Consider the following 18088-nt stretch of genomic DNA (forward strand, 5'->3'; position numbering starts at 1 on the left):
CTTGGGACGGCCAGGAAGTTGACGTGGGGCTTGCAAACAGGGACTGAGCCGAGCAATCAGAGAAGCTGCAGGGGATTCCTGAGCAGAGGACATGATGTCCTCACCTTCCTTTGTAGGTGGGTGGGGTGTGGGAAAGGATTCACTTGGGACATGAAAGGACAGTCCTGTGCCTTCTTTCTCGGGGAAGCTCCTCTCCCCAGAAGCTCAGGAGGGCAGAACCACACAGAGAGCAGAGGGAAGGTGAGCGAGTTCCAAGCTGCTCTGGGAGGATCTCAGACCCTTCGCCCTCTATTCCTGGTCACGGCACCAGCTACAGCCAGCAGGGGGGCTAAACACAGAAGCTGTGCAGGTGCCCTTTCTCTGGTCTTGGTCACCTAGGTTTTCCCTGGAAAGCAAAGGAGGATCCAGTGACCCTTTTTGTCCCCCTCTCTTCCCGTCTCCTGCCAATGCCTCCTGTCCCCTTGGAGGGACTTTGCAGGGTGGCCATGTTTGTACCCAGAGTGGAATCAGACTTTGTCCATGGAATCAACAAGCTAGTCATCCTCAGCGAGTGGCTGGCCTTATAGAGGAGGAGGTCAGATTTCACCAGGATTGTTGCTACCCAAATAAGAAAGATATAAAGACACAAACATGCTTTCTTTACTCCCCTAATCTGTCCTTCCTGCAATGTGGCTCTCTCCGGGTGCCGTTTCTCCTCTTCAACGATGTTTCTGTTTCTTGTCTTTTACTGAAATTGTTGCTTAGGATATATACGTGTTTGCTCCAAGTGGCCTCGAATCTTTTGTAGAGGAGATTAGTCATCAATTACAAATGTTGATTTGCAAATTACACTTGAACTGATTTTTCCTTTCCTCTCTGTGGACTGTCTGATGTGTCCCCGAGGCCATCCCACTCACAGCCAGCCACTCCCCGTAGCTTCCTTTGCAATCATTCTTTGGCTGACACAATTTAGATTGTGTGATCCTCTGGGGCCAGAATTGATAAACACTAAGTAATTACTCACGATTAAACAGTAGCCTTGCAGACACAACCCAAGTATGTCCATGTTAACTTTGCACAAATTATTTTATGATTCCATCTGTGTATCAACATGCCTCATATCTAGTCATTTTATGTTTGACTGCTATTAAAAAAAAATCACAAAAAGACAAACTGCTCTTTTATTGTGTTCTGTAGCTACTCAGAAATAAGTGGAATAGAAGGCTCCCAAAAAATAATAGTACTTTCAAAAGGACACTTCTTACAATTCCTTACACTTTCAGGTTGAAATTTGTTTAATATATACTCTTTATATAAAAGGGAAATAGCAGAACAGCTTTAAGAGTACACTGAGCTATGATCCATGATGGTAGAAAGGATGTCCTCCTGGTCTTTGTATCTTAATCCATCCCTGACCACCAACTCTGCCCCTGCAGGAACATTCACTGAAGGTTAACTGTGAGCAGGCACAGTGCTTGTGCCTTGTATACATGAGGTGCTCAACTAAGGCACCATCTACTGAGTTTGAAAGTTAGGATATCTCGCTGGGTTATGTTCATAATTAATGCTTATTCTACAGCCCTAGTTATGCTTGTAATCTTTCCATCTCTTCCTTCCTTCTTCTCCTCCCTCCCATCCATCCATCCATCCATCCATCCATCCATCCATCCATCCATCCATCCTCATAAACAAATGCCACAGGAGGGAGAAGCCACTTTTGTTTAGCTTGCTGTCTTCTTGCAAATACCTCTTCTCCTTTGAGACTCTGACCATGAGCTTCTTTATTCATTAAAGATGAACCTCATCTCTCTCCCTACTCATCCCACCCTTTAAACGAGTCTAAGGGTGCCCTCCTGCACCCCTTCTTTTGCTCACGACCTTCACAACATTTACCTATTGGCTTTTAAGGGCAAACTTGTAGAAACCCCCAAGCATTTCATGCCACCTTCTCACACTGTTCTTCTATCTCCACTCCACCTCCATTTTTTACAGTCCTGACCTTTGGACTTTTGTCTTCAAGAGCCAGAATCTGAGTTCTTCCCGGTCTAGCCTGAGCTGGCTCATCTGACGGCCTCTCCAATTCCTGTTTATCTAGATCATCCAGGAGCCTGGCACTCAATTGCTCCTGAAGTCCCAGGTCCAATACTGACCACCTAACGGACCTCTCGGCTGGCTTTCCCAAGACCCTCCAGCATGGTGGGAGTCACTCGCAGGCCTGGTCCACACTCCCCCAAGTCTCCAGCTTGGGATAGAGCCCTCACCTGGCTCCTCTACTCAGGAGGGCTGCTGTGCACTGTGGTGCTCACATGGATTTGTGACACTGACTTCCCCAGGAGGCTGTCTGTGTGGCTAGGGTAATCCTTGCAGTTGCTCACCATCTGTCCTTTCTTCTAAGTTCCTAGACAATATTCCTACATTTTGTGATCCTCCTGGAGCCTCCCTTTGATTCTTGTTCTCTCACTCCAGGTGCCCTTGCTTCTTACATGATTGAAAAAGAAACAAAGCAAAATAAAACAAAAGGGATATTCAAAAGTTTCCGTATTCCCCAAGGGCAGATCTGTTGGCCTTCCTGGTATTCACTCGCCACCCCCTTCCTTCCCTCTGACCTGACTGAGGAGGGGCCGGTCCCCAGCAGTCCCAGGTGATCCCCAGGTGGCCTCCATCTGTTTGTTCCTCTGCCCTGAGACTTGGTTCCCTCGACATCCCACTGATTCTTTTCTAACTTCAACCTTTCTTCTCCCCTGGCCTCTTCCCTGTGAATGACAACCGGAGGCCTCGGCCCTTCCTGATCCTGTATCCCTCCTCTGACCACCCTCTATTTCTCCATTTCATCTTAATAGCCAACTTTCTCAAAGTGTACCAAGGACTCCGAGGCCCCTTTTTCTAAAAACATCACCTCTTGACTTGACCCTGTAAATGTCCAATGGGTAAAAAGCCAGACAAAGCACTTGGCATCTCTGTTTCCATTCTGCACCTGTCTCCTTTGTTCTCAGTCACCTTGGATTCTAGGAACAGCAGGTCTGAGTGATGTGCATCTTGAGATGAGATGAAACTATCCCCCAGGTGACAGTGACTTTCTTGTCCCAGAACTAGGCCTGGCTGAACAATCCTGAGCTAGTCATCCACAGACCAGTTGGACCAAGACCACTTGCCTCTGTATATTGCTGGTCCCCTTGGTCTATGGAGTCTGGAAGCTCACATTAGCACCCCCAGAGATAGGCTGCAAATGCTGGTCCCTTTGTCTTTCTGACATACATATACATATATACGGTTTTTCACCATCACTTTTTCTTTTTGTTTTTTGGGGTAGGTGGCTGGACCTGATGGGTTGGGATCTTCAGAATTCCTGGGCCTAGGTCTCTGGTAACAAAAGAACGTTTTCTATCTGTTGTTTTGATACCTGCATAGATTCTTTCCCCTTTCCTTCCTTCCTTCCTTCCTCCATCCATCCCATCCTCCCTTTCTTCCTTCTTTCCCTCCCCCCTGCCTTCCTTCCTTCCTTTCTGTCTTTTCTGACTTATTATGTAAAAAATGTTTTGCTGTAAATCATGCACATAATTTGTCTATAACAGTGTGTGTATAAAGTTTAAGAATAATGGAATGGATGCCCGTGAATTCATGGCCTACCTTCACGTGATTAAGACCTTCTCATCCACTTTGCAAAGGAACCATCTCTGAGGGAGGTGCTCCTCATTGCCAAGTCCTTGAGATCCCCTGAACACTCTGGAAACGTCTATCCTGGCTCCTGGGATGTCTAGTCTCCTCACATCCCCTACTATGGTCTCCCCCCCCCCTTACTTTCCTGCGCTGTCTTCTCCCTCACTGTTTAAATGTTTTGTGTTCAGCCTCTTTCCTGCTCCCTTTCCTTTTCCTAATGATCTTGTATACTACTGTGGCTTTAGAACTCATCTAGCATGTGTGTGATGCTCCAGTATGCCCAGCTCCACTGCCTGCCCGGGGGCCTACTAAACCCCTCAACCCAGGTATTCTTTAATCGGTTCAAACTCTACAGCTTTAAACAGGTCACTAACCCCGCGCCCCCCACAATTTCCTCTTCTTGTATTGTATTGTCCTGGTTAATGGCACCAATGTCTATTAACTCTTCCAGTCAGAATCCTTGCAGTCCCCCTAGACTCCTTCCCCTTCGTCACTCCTTCCCCCTGGAGTAACAGTTCATATTGATTAAGTACTTAGAATATAAAATGTTTTGCACAATTTACTAAACATCAGTTCCTAACGACCCTAAAGGTAGACTTATTATTTTCCTCACTTAAGAGGTGAAGAAACCAAGTCCCTAAGAGGTGAAGTGCTTGGCTGCAGCTGAGACCTCCTAGCTCTGGTCAAGGCCTGGTTCTCGCCTCACTCTGCTCCTCAGCCCGGGTTCCCCGATCTTGCTGCACTTAGCAGTCAGCAGCCTCTCCGGTCCTCAGGCTCGATCATTTGTCAGATCCCCAATCCCACTCCTCCTTCTCTACGAAGCCTTCGATGGCCAAACCAAGGTTTGAGTCAACGTTCCTTTGTGCCACTTTTCCCCCATACAGACCTTTATCAGGGTACTTGTCCCCTGACCTGTGAGGAACTGGGGACTTCAAGATTTGTTTGGCTGCCCCAGCACCTAATATAGAGCCAGGGACAGCGTGTGCTCAGGATATTTTTGAATGAATGACTAAATGAAGAGCGTTTCTGCAGCGTCTCTCTTTCCTTCCTTCTTTTATCCAAACGACCACCCTAACCACACCACCGTCATTTTTAACCCGATTAGGCTTCCTGATTCGTTCTTTCTTCTATTATCAGTCCACGCTCCTCATCACCACCTCCAGAGTTTTCCTAGCTTGCAGATCTAACCTAAAAACTTGAGGCTCCCAAGTCTTCAAATGCCTTCATCCCACACTGAACGATAAGGACGAGACGATGGAGACGGCCAAGATGCCTCTCCTGCTGTGCGGCAGGCTTTCCAGGTTCTCCCAGGCACTCTGTTTCAGGCTTTAAAGTAATAATTACTAGTATTTCCATATTAGCGGTGAGGAACTTAAAACTCAACAAGATTGACTTATTTTTCCAATGCCCACGCCATTCAGAAATGCCCACGTGGAGGTGTGACCCTGTATCTCCTTCCTCTCCAACCAGAGGTTGTTTTGACTGTATTGCAGGTGCTCCCAAAGGTCTCACTGTCCTATGTGAGAGCCACACTAAAGTCCCCCTTTTCAGCCTCATGCCACTTCACTGCTCTATGAGTGTGGATGGGTGCCCTCCCGCCATCCGCTTCCGGACTTCTCACCACCCGTTAAGGCCCATCTCAGACATCATTTGTGCCTTGAGGACTTTGCTAAATCCCTTTTTATTCCAATTTGATATAACAGTTCCTCTGTTAGGATTCTCTAGAGCAATGATTTCTCCTCGGGTGACGACTCCTAGGTTCCATTTTGAGCTACAGTTTTGTAAGTACACACCTCATCTGCACCCCACCACGTCCCCCTCCTCTGAGGATCTTCCATCCGTGATGAATAAAACTCATACTTAGGAGACCTCATAATCCCTTTCGAGAGCATTCAGTTTTATTAAATATAATACCCAAACAGGAATCCTAATAATCTCTTTCAAGAGCATTCAGAAATACTGAACATAATCACCTAAAGAAGGCCTATAAATCTCTTCAAGAGGGATAGTGTCTGCTTATTATCGTGTTGACTGGACCATCTTACTCAGTAAGTGCTCCATGTAAACTTGTCGAATGGACCTGAACATCCACATCTCAATGCAAACTTATTTGTTAATATTGCTTTAATTGTAGCAAAGCATTTCTATGTCATTTTTGCATTTAATGACTCTTTCTAAATACATGAATGAGTAGTAAAGGCCATGAATTTCCTTAAAACATTTAGGTCTATAGGAATTTAAAAACAAAAGAATTATTTGTATGGATTATTTTAGTGTATTTGTAATATAATGCAAGTTTGCAATACATTACATAATATACTTGCAAAATAAAATTTATAATATGCAGTGGCTTTACAGGACTGTTTATCCATTATATTAAAATTTCCCATTAGGGGTTGCATGGAAAAATTAATAGCAAATGGATATGCCCATTTCTTTTTTCTGTCACTTACTGCCTCATGGAGCTTAGGTAAGTTATATGCTCAGTAAATTGCAGTGATTTCAAGCCTTGGGCTTTAAAATCAATCAGATCTTAGCTTATGGTATCTTGCAATGAGAGGAAATGTGGATGCTAGGGGCCCATGGTTCAGTTGTGAAGACAAAGTGAGATAATACATGTAAAGAAAATAGCATAGTTTTGAAGCATGCATAAAAGACAGCATCAATTAATGTCAAGCCAAGTTTCAGAATTCTTGTCTCCAAAGTTAGAAATCTAGTTTCTTAGTTGTTGGGAGTCTAAAGTGAGAGAATATATGGGACAGTGGTTTTTTTTTTTTAATAACAGAATAAGATCATGCAAATGCAATCTGTAATTTAGCCATAATTATTAATACAAACTATATATTACTAGAGAAGAAAATTATTTAAAGAGTTATGATTCTTAGGGATGATTTGTATTTTATATTGGTCCTTGAGTTTTTTCATGGGAACACATCTCTGACAAAGGAATAAAAGTCACTGGGATAATAAGAGCCGATAAAATGTACTTCATTTTTGGTGATGATTTAAAATATAAGCAAAGGTAGACTTCATCATTCTTATTTAATATCCCTTAGCTTGCATCAAGTGTTTTTCGTCATAGAGAAAGAACGCCATTTTATTGCAAGGAGTGACCCCTCCCCACTGTATCCACTGCCTCTGTTCTCTGACCTCACTGCCTCCACCCTCCCTTCATCACTGCTTTGCTTCTATTTACAGCCATCCCCCTTATCCACAGGGGACACATCCCAAGACCCTGAAACCATGGATGATATGGAGCCATATATACACTCTGTTTTTTTCCCAAATACATACTCATGATAAACGTTCACCTTTTCACCTAAAGAAAGCATTTTACAGCTTTTCTTGGCTTATCCAAATTGCCAACATCACTACTGGAAATTTTAAAGTAAAATCAGGGTTATCTGAACAAGCATTAGAATACTTTGATAGTCCATATTATAACTGAGAGGGTGACCAAGTGACTGAACGGGAAAGTAGTGTATACAGCACGGATACACTGGACAAAAAGGTGGTCCAGGTGCTGATAGGATGGGGTAAGATTCTATTATGCTGCTCAAATGGCATGCAATATATAACTTAGGAATGGCTTATTTGTGAATTTTTCCATTTAATACTTTCAGACTGTGAACCATGGAAAGAAAACCACAGAAATGCAGAATGACCATACCACCCGTGGGGCATCCTTAAACATCCTGGACCACATGTAAGAAGGAAGAGAGAGATAATGTCTTAAGCCACTTACTCAAAAGTCTAGAAAACTGCCGGGTAACTTATAAACTTCCCTGCTATTTCTTTAATCCATCTACCTTTCTTCCTTTTTGATCTTGTCCCTCAGGATTAAGGTCACACTTTATTTTCCCAGCGTGGAGGCCCTCAGGTTTGAGTCTAGATTCCTAAATCTTTTAGATACTTCAACAGATGGGATTAAGAACCAACCTCACCAGTCCCAACTCCCTAGACACATGTCTAGTTACTCAAAGGATCATAATGCAGGGTCACTTGTTAGTCTTTGGATAGACCTTTAATGTCAAGTCTCTTTATAGTAAATATACTCACTTTTCTTTCAAAAATGAGGGAACTAATGGTTAAATGATAAGGTAACAGTCTATTGTATTTCACTGATTGTTTCTCTGTCTTCTATATGCCAATTGTCAGAAGGCCATGGGGCATGCAGGCTAGTTTCCATTTTCGTGTCTACTGTAGGGCAAGAAGCCCATCTTGCCAAGGATCCAAGCTCTGATACAGAGAAGACTTCCATGTGTTCACTGCACATCCCCGTCTTTCCACCCTGGAGCTGCCCACGAGTTCTGGTGTTACTGCATCGGCCTGTTTTAGGACACAAGGTACAGGCCCAGGGCATTCCACCACTGAGCAGCGTGGTCTGTTATTAAAGGAGGCAAGGAACAGAAGTTGATTTTCAGACTGCAGCCTAACTTCCAGAGCTCAAAATGTGCATCTGTGAAGATCTGCAAAGTATATTCAGTTTGCAAAGAGATTAAACTAGAAAACATTTAAACAACATCTTCTAGTGTTGTGGAGAGACATTCTCACACATGACTGGGCAACTCCCGGTCTGGGTGTGAGGCGCTCTGGCTAAACTGTGTCGGAGCTTTCCGGGCCCTCTCCTGGGGCGAGAGCCTGTCCGTGTGGGGGTGTGACTGACCACTGACCCCGGGGGCCAATCACTGACCCTGACCTTGGAGTGGGGCCCCCCTCAACCTTCATTGGATGGAATTCTCCCCTGAATTTCTTGTTCCCCAGTAAAAGGCTACTCCCTGCGTGCTCGCTCTCTCTCTCTCCTGCTAGCCCTGAGTCATCCTGGCTGCCCTGCCGGGTGGTTCCAGGAGGGAACCAGAGCGGGGAGCCGTCTCAGACCTGGTCATAGAAAAAGGTAACTGAGTCTGTGTGTTTTATTTCGATCTCGCTAGTTAACTTGTATGCCAAGCACCTCATTAATGAAACCAGTGCGCTGGTCGCATGGTGGATAGTGTCTTCTAGTCTCCATGGCCCTGGTCCAATTGTTCAAGACACTCTGTCCCACGGTGCCATCAAGGCATGTCCCCAGAGATTCTGCCTGTTGCTTTTCAGTACCCTCTTCTCCCCAGCCGGACAGTGGACTTCCTGTCCTGTCCAGCATTTCCCGTCACGTGGCTCTGAGCTCACCCTCCTCTCCTTTCCTTCTCACCCTGGCCTGTTGTGAAGGTGACCAGCATTCTTCCCTGGGCCCCCACTTCTGATTCATGGGTGCTACTCACTTGGCAATTACATATTCCTGGTTTCCGGGAGCTTTCTTCTCATGTGCTAATGATGTCAGATTATCATTTAAAAAATCCTTTCAGAGCATAACCACTTCAAGGGAAGGGCACCTGTCTCTCTTCCAATTTTCCCAAGGCCAGGCATCATGGACTAAAGAATGGGAATTCATTTAACCTCTCCAGAACTCTCTCTCCACCCGTAAAATGACACAACAATACATCGCACCGTCCTACCAAGCACACACAACTGTTGCTTGGATCAGGAGAGACTAAAAAATTCTTGCTTTCAGCCAATCCCTCACCTGGCAAATGACCACAGTGAGCTCCAGAATTCTTTGTTCTCGGGAACATATTCTTTTCTGAATAAGCTGTGGGATTAATTCTGCCACTTGGGAATAAAAATGTCACGGGCTGAAGCTGGTGTTTAACTGTGGCGGTGGTGGCTGTGGATCAGAGAGGGGTTTTGTTTCCAGTTTCCATACCAGAATAATCGCTCAGCATTTCAGTTCTTTCACACAGATTATCTGTGTGAAGACACTCTTACTGACAGAAGGTGGTGATGTTTATTACCCTGCAAGTCCTGCAAGTGCCAGCTGCTCACAGGAGCCATGGGCCTGGAACCTGGGGACCGAGCATCAGCTGCGGATTGAGAGCACAGGAGAGGTGCTCCCTGACCGCCAGTCGACATTGGCCTTCACGCACAGACTCCAGGGTCCGACCTGAAGGCTGGGCAGACCACTCAGAACAAGGAAGGCACAGCCCACACCTCTGAGTTGGCTTCTCATCCACAGAGATTCAAAACATCCTCACTCTACTGCCGCGTACTAGAAGATCCTAGAGTTTGTAAAATAATAAATAAACACAGAGCAATGCCAGGACTTTTGAACGTATCCCTGTCCCTGCTCTCAGTAAGGCTGACCATCAAGAGATCCACGGAATCGGCTTGAGAAGCAGCATTCGATTCAGGTTCCACAGACCCGCCAGCGCAGATAACAGCAACACCACTCACGGAAAGCTTTTAGAAAAATAGTACCAGCTGGGGGAAAAAAAGTAACTTAAAAGAAAAATCAAAGTTGTGAGTGATAGTGAAATCTTGTCTCTCGAAACTGAAAATTCAGAAATATGGTCAATTTGAGTCAAAATTAGTCTGGGAGGGGGATTCCCAGGGGCTATAGAGCTGTCCTTTGGCATCCACAGCAGATAGGTGCCAGGACTCCCAATGGGGACGTTCAAGTCCCTGATGTCAAATGGTGTGGTATTAGAAGCTGTGCACGTCCCCCTGTATCTCTGGACCACTTTTAATATTGAATACAGTGTAAACGCTATGCAAATAGTTAGTTCGCTGTATTTGCTTAAGAAAATGTCTGTGCACATTCGGTACAGATACAATCCTTTTTCCTGAATGGTTTTGATCTGTGGTGGGTGGATCTGCGGATGGAGACCACAGGAATGGAGGACCAACTCTGTACCTCCTGGCCTCATCCATATCCTCCCAGATGGACTCAGAGAGGGGACTGCATGGATGGGATTTGGGAACTTACTGCTGTGCCCTGCCACCTACAAGGTTAATCGTCAAGGTGAAAATGGGGCAAAAATGAATGGATCATATTTCAGAAGCAGCAGGTTCCACAGACTGGCAGATACGGAACACAAAGGCCTCCGACTGTGTACCCCGGGGGAGCTGGAGTGGCCCGTCAAACACGTGCTGGTTTCCAAGATTTCTACTGGCTGAAGAGCAGAGGTCACATGGCATCTTCATGTGATCACACTGTAAAACGTGGTGCTCGTCATCCGTGCATCAAGCCCGTGTCACTGGAGAACCCTCTCCCACCTTGACGTGAACCGTTCCTGGAAACTCTGGACTCTCCACCGAGAGGGCAAGAGCCCGAGGGCAGCCAAGCACAGCCCTGGCCTTTCCACTTTTAGCCTCATGCTAAACCCCTGCAGTTTGGACCTTGCAGAAGGTTCCTGTCTCAGCTGCATTTCTATTGCCTCCCACCTAGGGGAAGATGGGAGGGACTCTTCTCACTCTCTTGTCCCTCTGTATTAAGTGCACTCTCTTCAATGTGCTTGGAAACTTCTAGAATAAAACCCACATGTGTCTAAAACTTTCCTCTAGATTCTCCTGGCTTTCCATATTCATTTATTCCTTGTGTTTAAGATGTACTGTGAGGTCCGAGCTTCAATCTGGGGATTATTCTTGGAACTAGCATTCGGTCAAAATGCTCAAGCAGAACCATTTGTACTGGGTTCTTGGAATCTGAAGAAGACAGATTGGCTGCGGGGTCCACAGCTGCAGAAGCACTGGGAGACTTGTCAACTCCAGGTGATTATAACGTCACCATGGAGTCCCGCTGCGACGCACACCCTGCTAATGTCTGGAGCTCTCAGAAATCTTGGGTTCCTGATAAGAAGTAGGAATTGGCCCAATTTTAAACTTAATTTTTTTAATTAAAAGAATAAAGCATTTGCAAAGCATTAAGAGGATTTCCCATATTTCTGGATCTGGGCTGGTGGGGCCCTGTGTCATTTCTTGGATTAAATTACATTAACTCCAGGTTTGTAAGAACTGAGCGAGCCAACTTTCTGGCCAACTCCAGGAAAGGTCACATTATCAACTGTGCCACTGTCACCTTACTTCTGACTCATATGATGCCTTTTAGTTGTAACATAAGCACCCAGGAATTAGCCTTCCTCATAGGCACAGAGATCATAATTAATCTTTGAACTCGCCATGGTTTGCAGTCATCAAATTGCTATTTCATATGCATCTGAAGGAAAAGACAGCGATACTTGGAAGGGACAGGAAGACCGGCCAGAGTAGAGGGGAGGAGGGTGATAATTACATTTTTGGCCATGATTTTCATGTAACCCATCCCTGAACCCTTCTGCAGACAATCTGGAAATATGCATCTGACAAAACCCTCACATCAACATCACAGGAACACCACAGTGGAACAGGATGGACCTCATTTAACACTGGCTCCACCAAAAGCCAGCAGAAAGACCTGGGGCAAATTTATTTTTCTGATTATCAGTGTCCTTTTCGGTGAAGTGGTATTAACAACCGAATTTTGCAGGATTACTTAAATAGTGAGAAGTATATAAAAGTATCTAGCATGCCCAGCACATCGTAAGTTCTCAATACGTAGCAGTTATTGCTCAAATACTACTTTTATAATTACTATTGACAGCTTTGGCTTGAAGTTCATGAAGAGAGGAAATAGAAAAGACATTTATGAGTTTGTTTTGTAATCTGTTTTGCTCAGTTAATTATTTAATATTTAACTGGTTAATTATTCATGGTCAAATAGCAGGCGTAATAAAAGTGTGCTTATTAAACAATAATTCTCTTCCCCAAGTCCCCCTGCCCCTGAAGCCCATGTGCACAGAGGGGAGAGTGCTGTCTCAGTGCCCTGTATTTTTCTTAAAGGGGACAGTTATGAGCAATCAGGCGACAGCCTCTTTCTAAAAAGCTGGTTTGGGGTTCTAAAGAGTTTAGAAGCATTGTCTCCACACCTCTGGACTGCAGTGGGACACAGTGTGTGCAGGATGGCCAGAGTGCTGGCCTATGGTGAGTGGAGGAGGCCTCTTGCAAGCTACCACACTATGTTGGCAGGGCCCTGGCAGGAAGCAGAGCAAGGTGCACAGCCCAGACAAAAAGTAAACCTGAGTCCCCAGGGCCAGGATGAAGGTCCCTGGGCTGGGGAAACTTCTTGTCCACCAGAGGAAGGTCAGGCCAATCCTGCAGAAGACAGCACCCTTCCCTTCCGAATGTTTCCCACAGAGTTCCTGTGTGCAGGTTTCTGTCTATAGAAGACCCCCTCCTCTGCAGGGAGAGTACAGTTAAGACCCTCACAGGTGCCTAAAACAGGATGGTACCCACACCTAGATGTTCTATGTTTATTCCTACACAGATATCCACAAACTTAGTGCCATTTCCATCTTAATGAAGTGGCCATTACTTTTGTAGTTGGATGGGCATTGACTTTTTTTCATTCTTTGCATTTTCATAAAAAAGACTTGTTCTTACTGTAGATGTTAGCAACCTCAGAAAATGATTTTTTCTTTCCATATTAAATTGAGGGCTTTTATCTTTTTTGCTTAAAGGAAGCACTTATGGCTCCTCCTCAGTGTCATCTAATCTTCGAGAGGTGACTGATAAATCATGGGCTATTATTATGATATTACTGCAATGCAAGCACTGTGATATCATGGCAGTAGATAGGATAACCAAGATGGCTTCTAAGGGCTAATGGGCAGGTAGCATATAGAGCGTGGATCCGCTGGACTAAGGGATAATTAGTGTAGGTGGCACACAGTGGTACAGGAAGTTTCATCATATTGCTCAGGGTAGTGCACAATTTACAACTGATATAATTGCTTATTTCTGGAGTTTTCCATTTAATATTTTTGGATCTCAGTTTACTGTGGGTAACTGAAACAGTGGAAAGAAAACTACAGATATGGGGGTGGCTACTGCAATAACTTTACACAAAATTTCTTCTCAGTTGGAGAGGTGATTTAAGAATCACTGAATAGCAAGCATTGCTCCCATCCAGCAGGAATGAATGGGAAAGGCAGGATGAGTTTACAGGAGACAGGAAGTGTCCCCAGAGGCACTTGAGACACTGTCAATGGAGAGGCTGGAGAGCTGCTTGGCCTCAAAGACTCCTTCCCTCCTTTTCCCCACCCCACAACCTCCTTTGTTTAACATGAAGTCAGTTGTCCATAAAAAAGAGAAGTAAAAGATGAAAACGTTCCCTCTGGAAGATTAAAGGTCTGCAAGAAAAGAGAAGTTAGGGGCAGAGTATACATAGGATAACAACTACTTTTATGAGAAGAAAACTGAATTTATTAGAAAAAGACTGAATGAGTAAAGCCTGATAAAAGACATCCCGTGAAAACAAAGACACAGAGGTCAAATGAGAAAACACCAAACTGACCATGTCTAACGGAAGGTGAGCACCCAAACTCAGCACCCAAATGTGTCTTGAGAAGACGCTCCCTGTCTTGAGAAGAGGTCGAGAACCAGGTGGAAGAGTCTGAGCAGAGCCACTGTTTCAGATCCTACTAACGCACCCGCACCCGGGTGTGCATCCAAGTGAGCACTTACTGAGCACTTAACTATGTACGGCCACTTCTCTGGGTCTTGGGATAGAATACAGAACACATTAGGTGTGGCTCCCGTTCTCCGGAAGCACATGCACCACTGGAAGGCGAGCAGTCAACCACAAGCAGATAAAATGTCAGTGGGGCAGGTGTGTGATCCTCCCCGCTGCTTCACTGGTCGCATGGGTCTAAGCAGTGTTTTGGCAAGAAAGACAAGCACGACGGCGGGGCTTAGTGTGTTGGCCATCTGGGGGTCTGGCTGATGGAAAAGGCATCATAATATATTTGCAAGGTGGCACTTCTATACTTTATGACAATTTCTGCCAATACACCTCACCTAGGTGCTTTGCTTTGCTAAGCACTGTTTCAGTGTTGGGGATGCAGCAGGGGACTGAGGTCCCCACCCTCATGGAGGCCACATCAGGTAGAATGAGACAGAGGGCAAACATGCAAATGTCCAGGGTAACACTACAGCTCAGCAGAGTGCAATGGGATCCAACATTGCAACCATCACAACGGCGCGTGGGCACACGGCCACCTCTTCACATGCTGAGCTGCTGGGTCAGGAACTTTCAGGATCCAGAGTGGAGCAGCCTCCGACTTCGGCAAAGCCACGTGGGGGCCGTGTTAACCCCTGCCCTCTATTTTCTCTCTATGTCTGACTCAACTGTTTGGTGTCAGTTTTTTTTTTTTTTTTAAAGTCTATTCCTGACTCAATGAAGTCCTTAATTTCATATGGGATACGTGGTGGGCTGGGAGTACATGATTTCATTTTAATTTTTAATTTAATTGAAAAAGCATCCTCATGATATTTTTCTGCTTGCATAAATAATTTATGCTTCTATTAAAAACTTAAATATTGTAAAAAAAAAAAAAAGAACACATTCAGGAGAGTGAAAACCCCATAAATCCTAACACCTATAGATAATGCCCACAGTCAGTGGTGTGAAGGATTGAGTACTGATCCAATGTTTACATACATATACCAGCAGGCGGATGACTCACGTATATTACACGAGGTCACACGGCTTGGTGCTTGGTGCCACACCCTTTTGCACTGGCCATCTTTCCCAGCACGAAGCGTTAAGTGAATCTTCCTTTTAAAGACCTGAAGATGCTGTAGTTCATCTAATCAAGATAGACAGGGTGGTGGCGCTATTGACAGGTTGGTCACTACTACAAATCATGTTTTTAACAAACTTTATCTCCTAAGAGCTCTGTATTTCTTCTCCGTGATTAATCCCTTGAATAAAATGTCCAGATCAAATGGCATAAATATCTAAAATTTCAGCATATTGTCAAATTTCTCCAAGTCTCTCAATTTACATCTTCTCCAACAGTATAAGAGACTCTCTGTTTCTAGCCACCTTTATTAATATAATATTCTTTTCAAAAGTCATTTTTTAACATTATTCATCTTCTAAAAAATTCGATTGTTTTAATTGCATGTCTAACTATTTAGAATATATATTAGACATATTTACCTCTCATTCATGAAATAGTTATTCATCTACTTTACCCATTTTTCTATCAGAATATTTATTTTCATGTTGTTGTTTAAAGGGTACTTTGGGTACTTAGAAAATGAAGTACCCACGTATGGTCTGTCTTGCTGACTCGGTTGTTTTCTAAACACAGTTTCCTTATCAAGCACCATATGGAAGGAATCTCTGATGGACAAGAAAACACAGAAGGAAAAAGAGCTCTTTGAGAACAAAAGGCAAAGGATACAACTTTATCCCTGAAAAATGTCCAACACAGACAGGAAAGTGTGTGGCAGGCAAATCTTATTGCTTTGTGTGGCAAACTTTTCCAAATGTTGAACCCAAGAAACCTGATTTCTGAAAATATTTGTCATCGATAAACCCTCAGAGGTCTGGAGAGTAGTGTTCCAGTTGAACCCTTAGATGTGTGTGAGGGTCAGAGCGTGTGACTGTCCCCTGGGGGGACACCTGAGGAGATAAAGTCGAAGCCAAAGATGAGACGCTCACCCACAGGAACCAGACCAGAGCCCAGAGCCCCAGGAAGAGTCATGCGTGTACACACACACACACACACACACACACATACACAGGTCCTTAGGGATCTCACGGAGGTGATGGAATGCCGTAAGGCTGTACACGGTGGTGGCTGCAGAATCGCATACATTTACTAATTTACTAGGTATCCCTGAATGACACTCCTGAAGTGAGTGAGTTTTCAGATACATAAAGTCACCTTTAAAAGCTGGTACTGAATTACCTCCTGCAGGCCACAAGGAGAGGGTGGTCCTGAGAGGAGAAAGCCCTCTATGACTTGGGTGAGCAGCAGGTAGAGAAGTCGCAGCAGGTTTGGGGGGAGGGTCGGAACCCACAGAGGGTGGCCCTGTGGCCGCGGGAGTGCAGCGCCTGCCCCCGGGAGGGCGGAGGTGATGCTGGGGTGGACAGAGGAGACAGGATGTGGAATGGGGGGTGAGCACCCAGGTGGTGGGCCCTTTTAGAAACAGCCATGAGCAGCAAGCCAGGGGGGCCTCTCAGCCCCAGGGTCATGGTCAAGAACAGCTCTGGAAAGGAAGGGGGCGGGCACAGGGAGGAGCGCCAGTGAGTGCTAGAGCGCCCAGCTCAACCATTCCAAATGTCGCCTTGTCCACACACCATGTGCATTTTAAGACAGCGATTTTACCAGGTATTTCTAGGCTCCTGGGGACCAAGAGAAGAATAATACCATGAAAGAGCAGAAACACGCTTTGGAACAAGGACCTGCGGATCCTGGTCTGGAGAACCACGGATCCGGAGGCTAACATCCTCCAAACTTCTGAAATGGGGATGTTCACCTGGAGGAGCCAGGTGAGCGGCCCAAGGCCTGAGAGGCATCTGGAGGCACATCTGGAACGTGGAATGCGGCTACTGTTTCCTCCCATTTGTAAAAGAGCGAGAGGAACACCTAAGTGGGGTTTTGAGAGAAGTAAGGAAGATGCTGCGTTGGAAAGTATTTCATAAATATGCAACTTCCTGTAGAGCAAGAGCTTCGGCAGGATTCCCTGAGTGCAAACCCCAGCTACACACAGCTCCTGCATCGTCAGTTCTCTTGCATCTCCTGTTCCACTCTGGTCTCCTCTCCCTTCCTCCACTCCTCTGAGAATGATTTTTTCACAAGGAGAACTTCTTTTCCACGCCCTCCATCCTTATTGTGTGTTAGCAGCTACATATCAGAGAGAATATGTGGCCTTTGGTCCTTTGGAATTGGCTTATTTCACTTAGCATAACAGTCTCCAGTTCTATCTGCTTACCAGCAAATGCCATAATTTCATTCTTGTTTATGCCTGAGTAATATTCTATTGTGTATATAGACACCACATTTTCTTTATCCATAAAGGGAGGGGGATAGGAATGGGAAAGACAGTAGAATGAATCCGACGTCACTTTCCTATGTTCATATATGATTACACCACCCGTGAGACTCCACATCACATACAACCACAAGAAGGGGATCCTAATTAGAATAAGATGTCCTCTATGTGTGTATAACATGTCAAAGTACACGCTTCTGTCATGTGCATGTAAAAAGAACAAAATTTTTAAAAAACGGAAGGGGAGAAGAGGAGGACAGAGCAGAGACCACATGCCGTGAGGCACCTGGGACACGAGGAGCAGGTGAGGGCGAACGATGGGAGCTGGGACACCCTGCTCTGTCCCTGACCAGGTCTCAGAGGACCTGTGTCTTGGGAAGAAGGGGTATGGGCTGCAGCTGGTCCTCTGAGTGACAGGGACAGAAAGCATTCACTCTGGAAACTTGGTTGCAATCGTCCACCAAGTCCTGATGCTCTTAGGTTCCGACCGTTTCCTGCTGGGCTTTGGGGGACTCTTGTCCTTCCTTCTGGGTCTCCTCAGGAGGACAGAGTGGCCATTAAAACAAAATCACTCTGGCCTGAAGTGAGGCAGCCAAGCCTGCCACTGTGACTCCACTCCAGAGTTGCACGGCCAGCCGGGGTCTGATCCCCAGATGGCCCCACAGCCTAGGGATTAAGTTCTTGACCTCCAACGAATTCTAAACCCATCCATCATTCAGTGGAGTCCAACACCAGGAAATGAGGGAGGTGGCAG

At 45.3% G+C, this 18088-nt stretch overlaps 1 protein-coding gene across 4 annotated transcripts in view; it reads right to left on the reverse strand.

Moving 5' to 3' along the window:
- Positions 1-18088, reverse strand: part of Aff3 (ALF transcription elongation factor 3) — a 493397-nt gene that overhangs the window by 177425 nt on the left and 297884 nt on the right. The window lies entirely within an intron of this gene.

Source organism: Ictidomys tridecemlineatus, chromosome 12 (assembly GCF_052094955.1).
Source record: "Ictidomys tridecemlineatus isolate mIctTri1 chromosome 12, mIctTri1.hap1, whole genome shotgun sequence".
NCBI lineage: Eukaryota > Metazoa > Chordata > Mammalia > Rodentia > Sciuridae > Ictidomys > Ictidomys tridecemlineatus.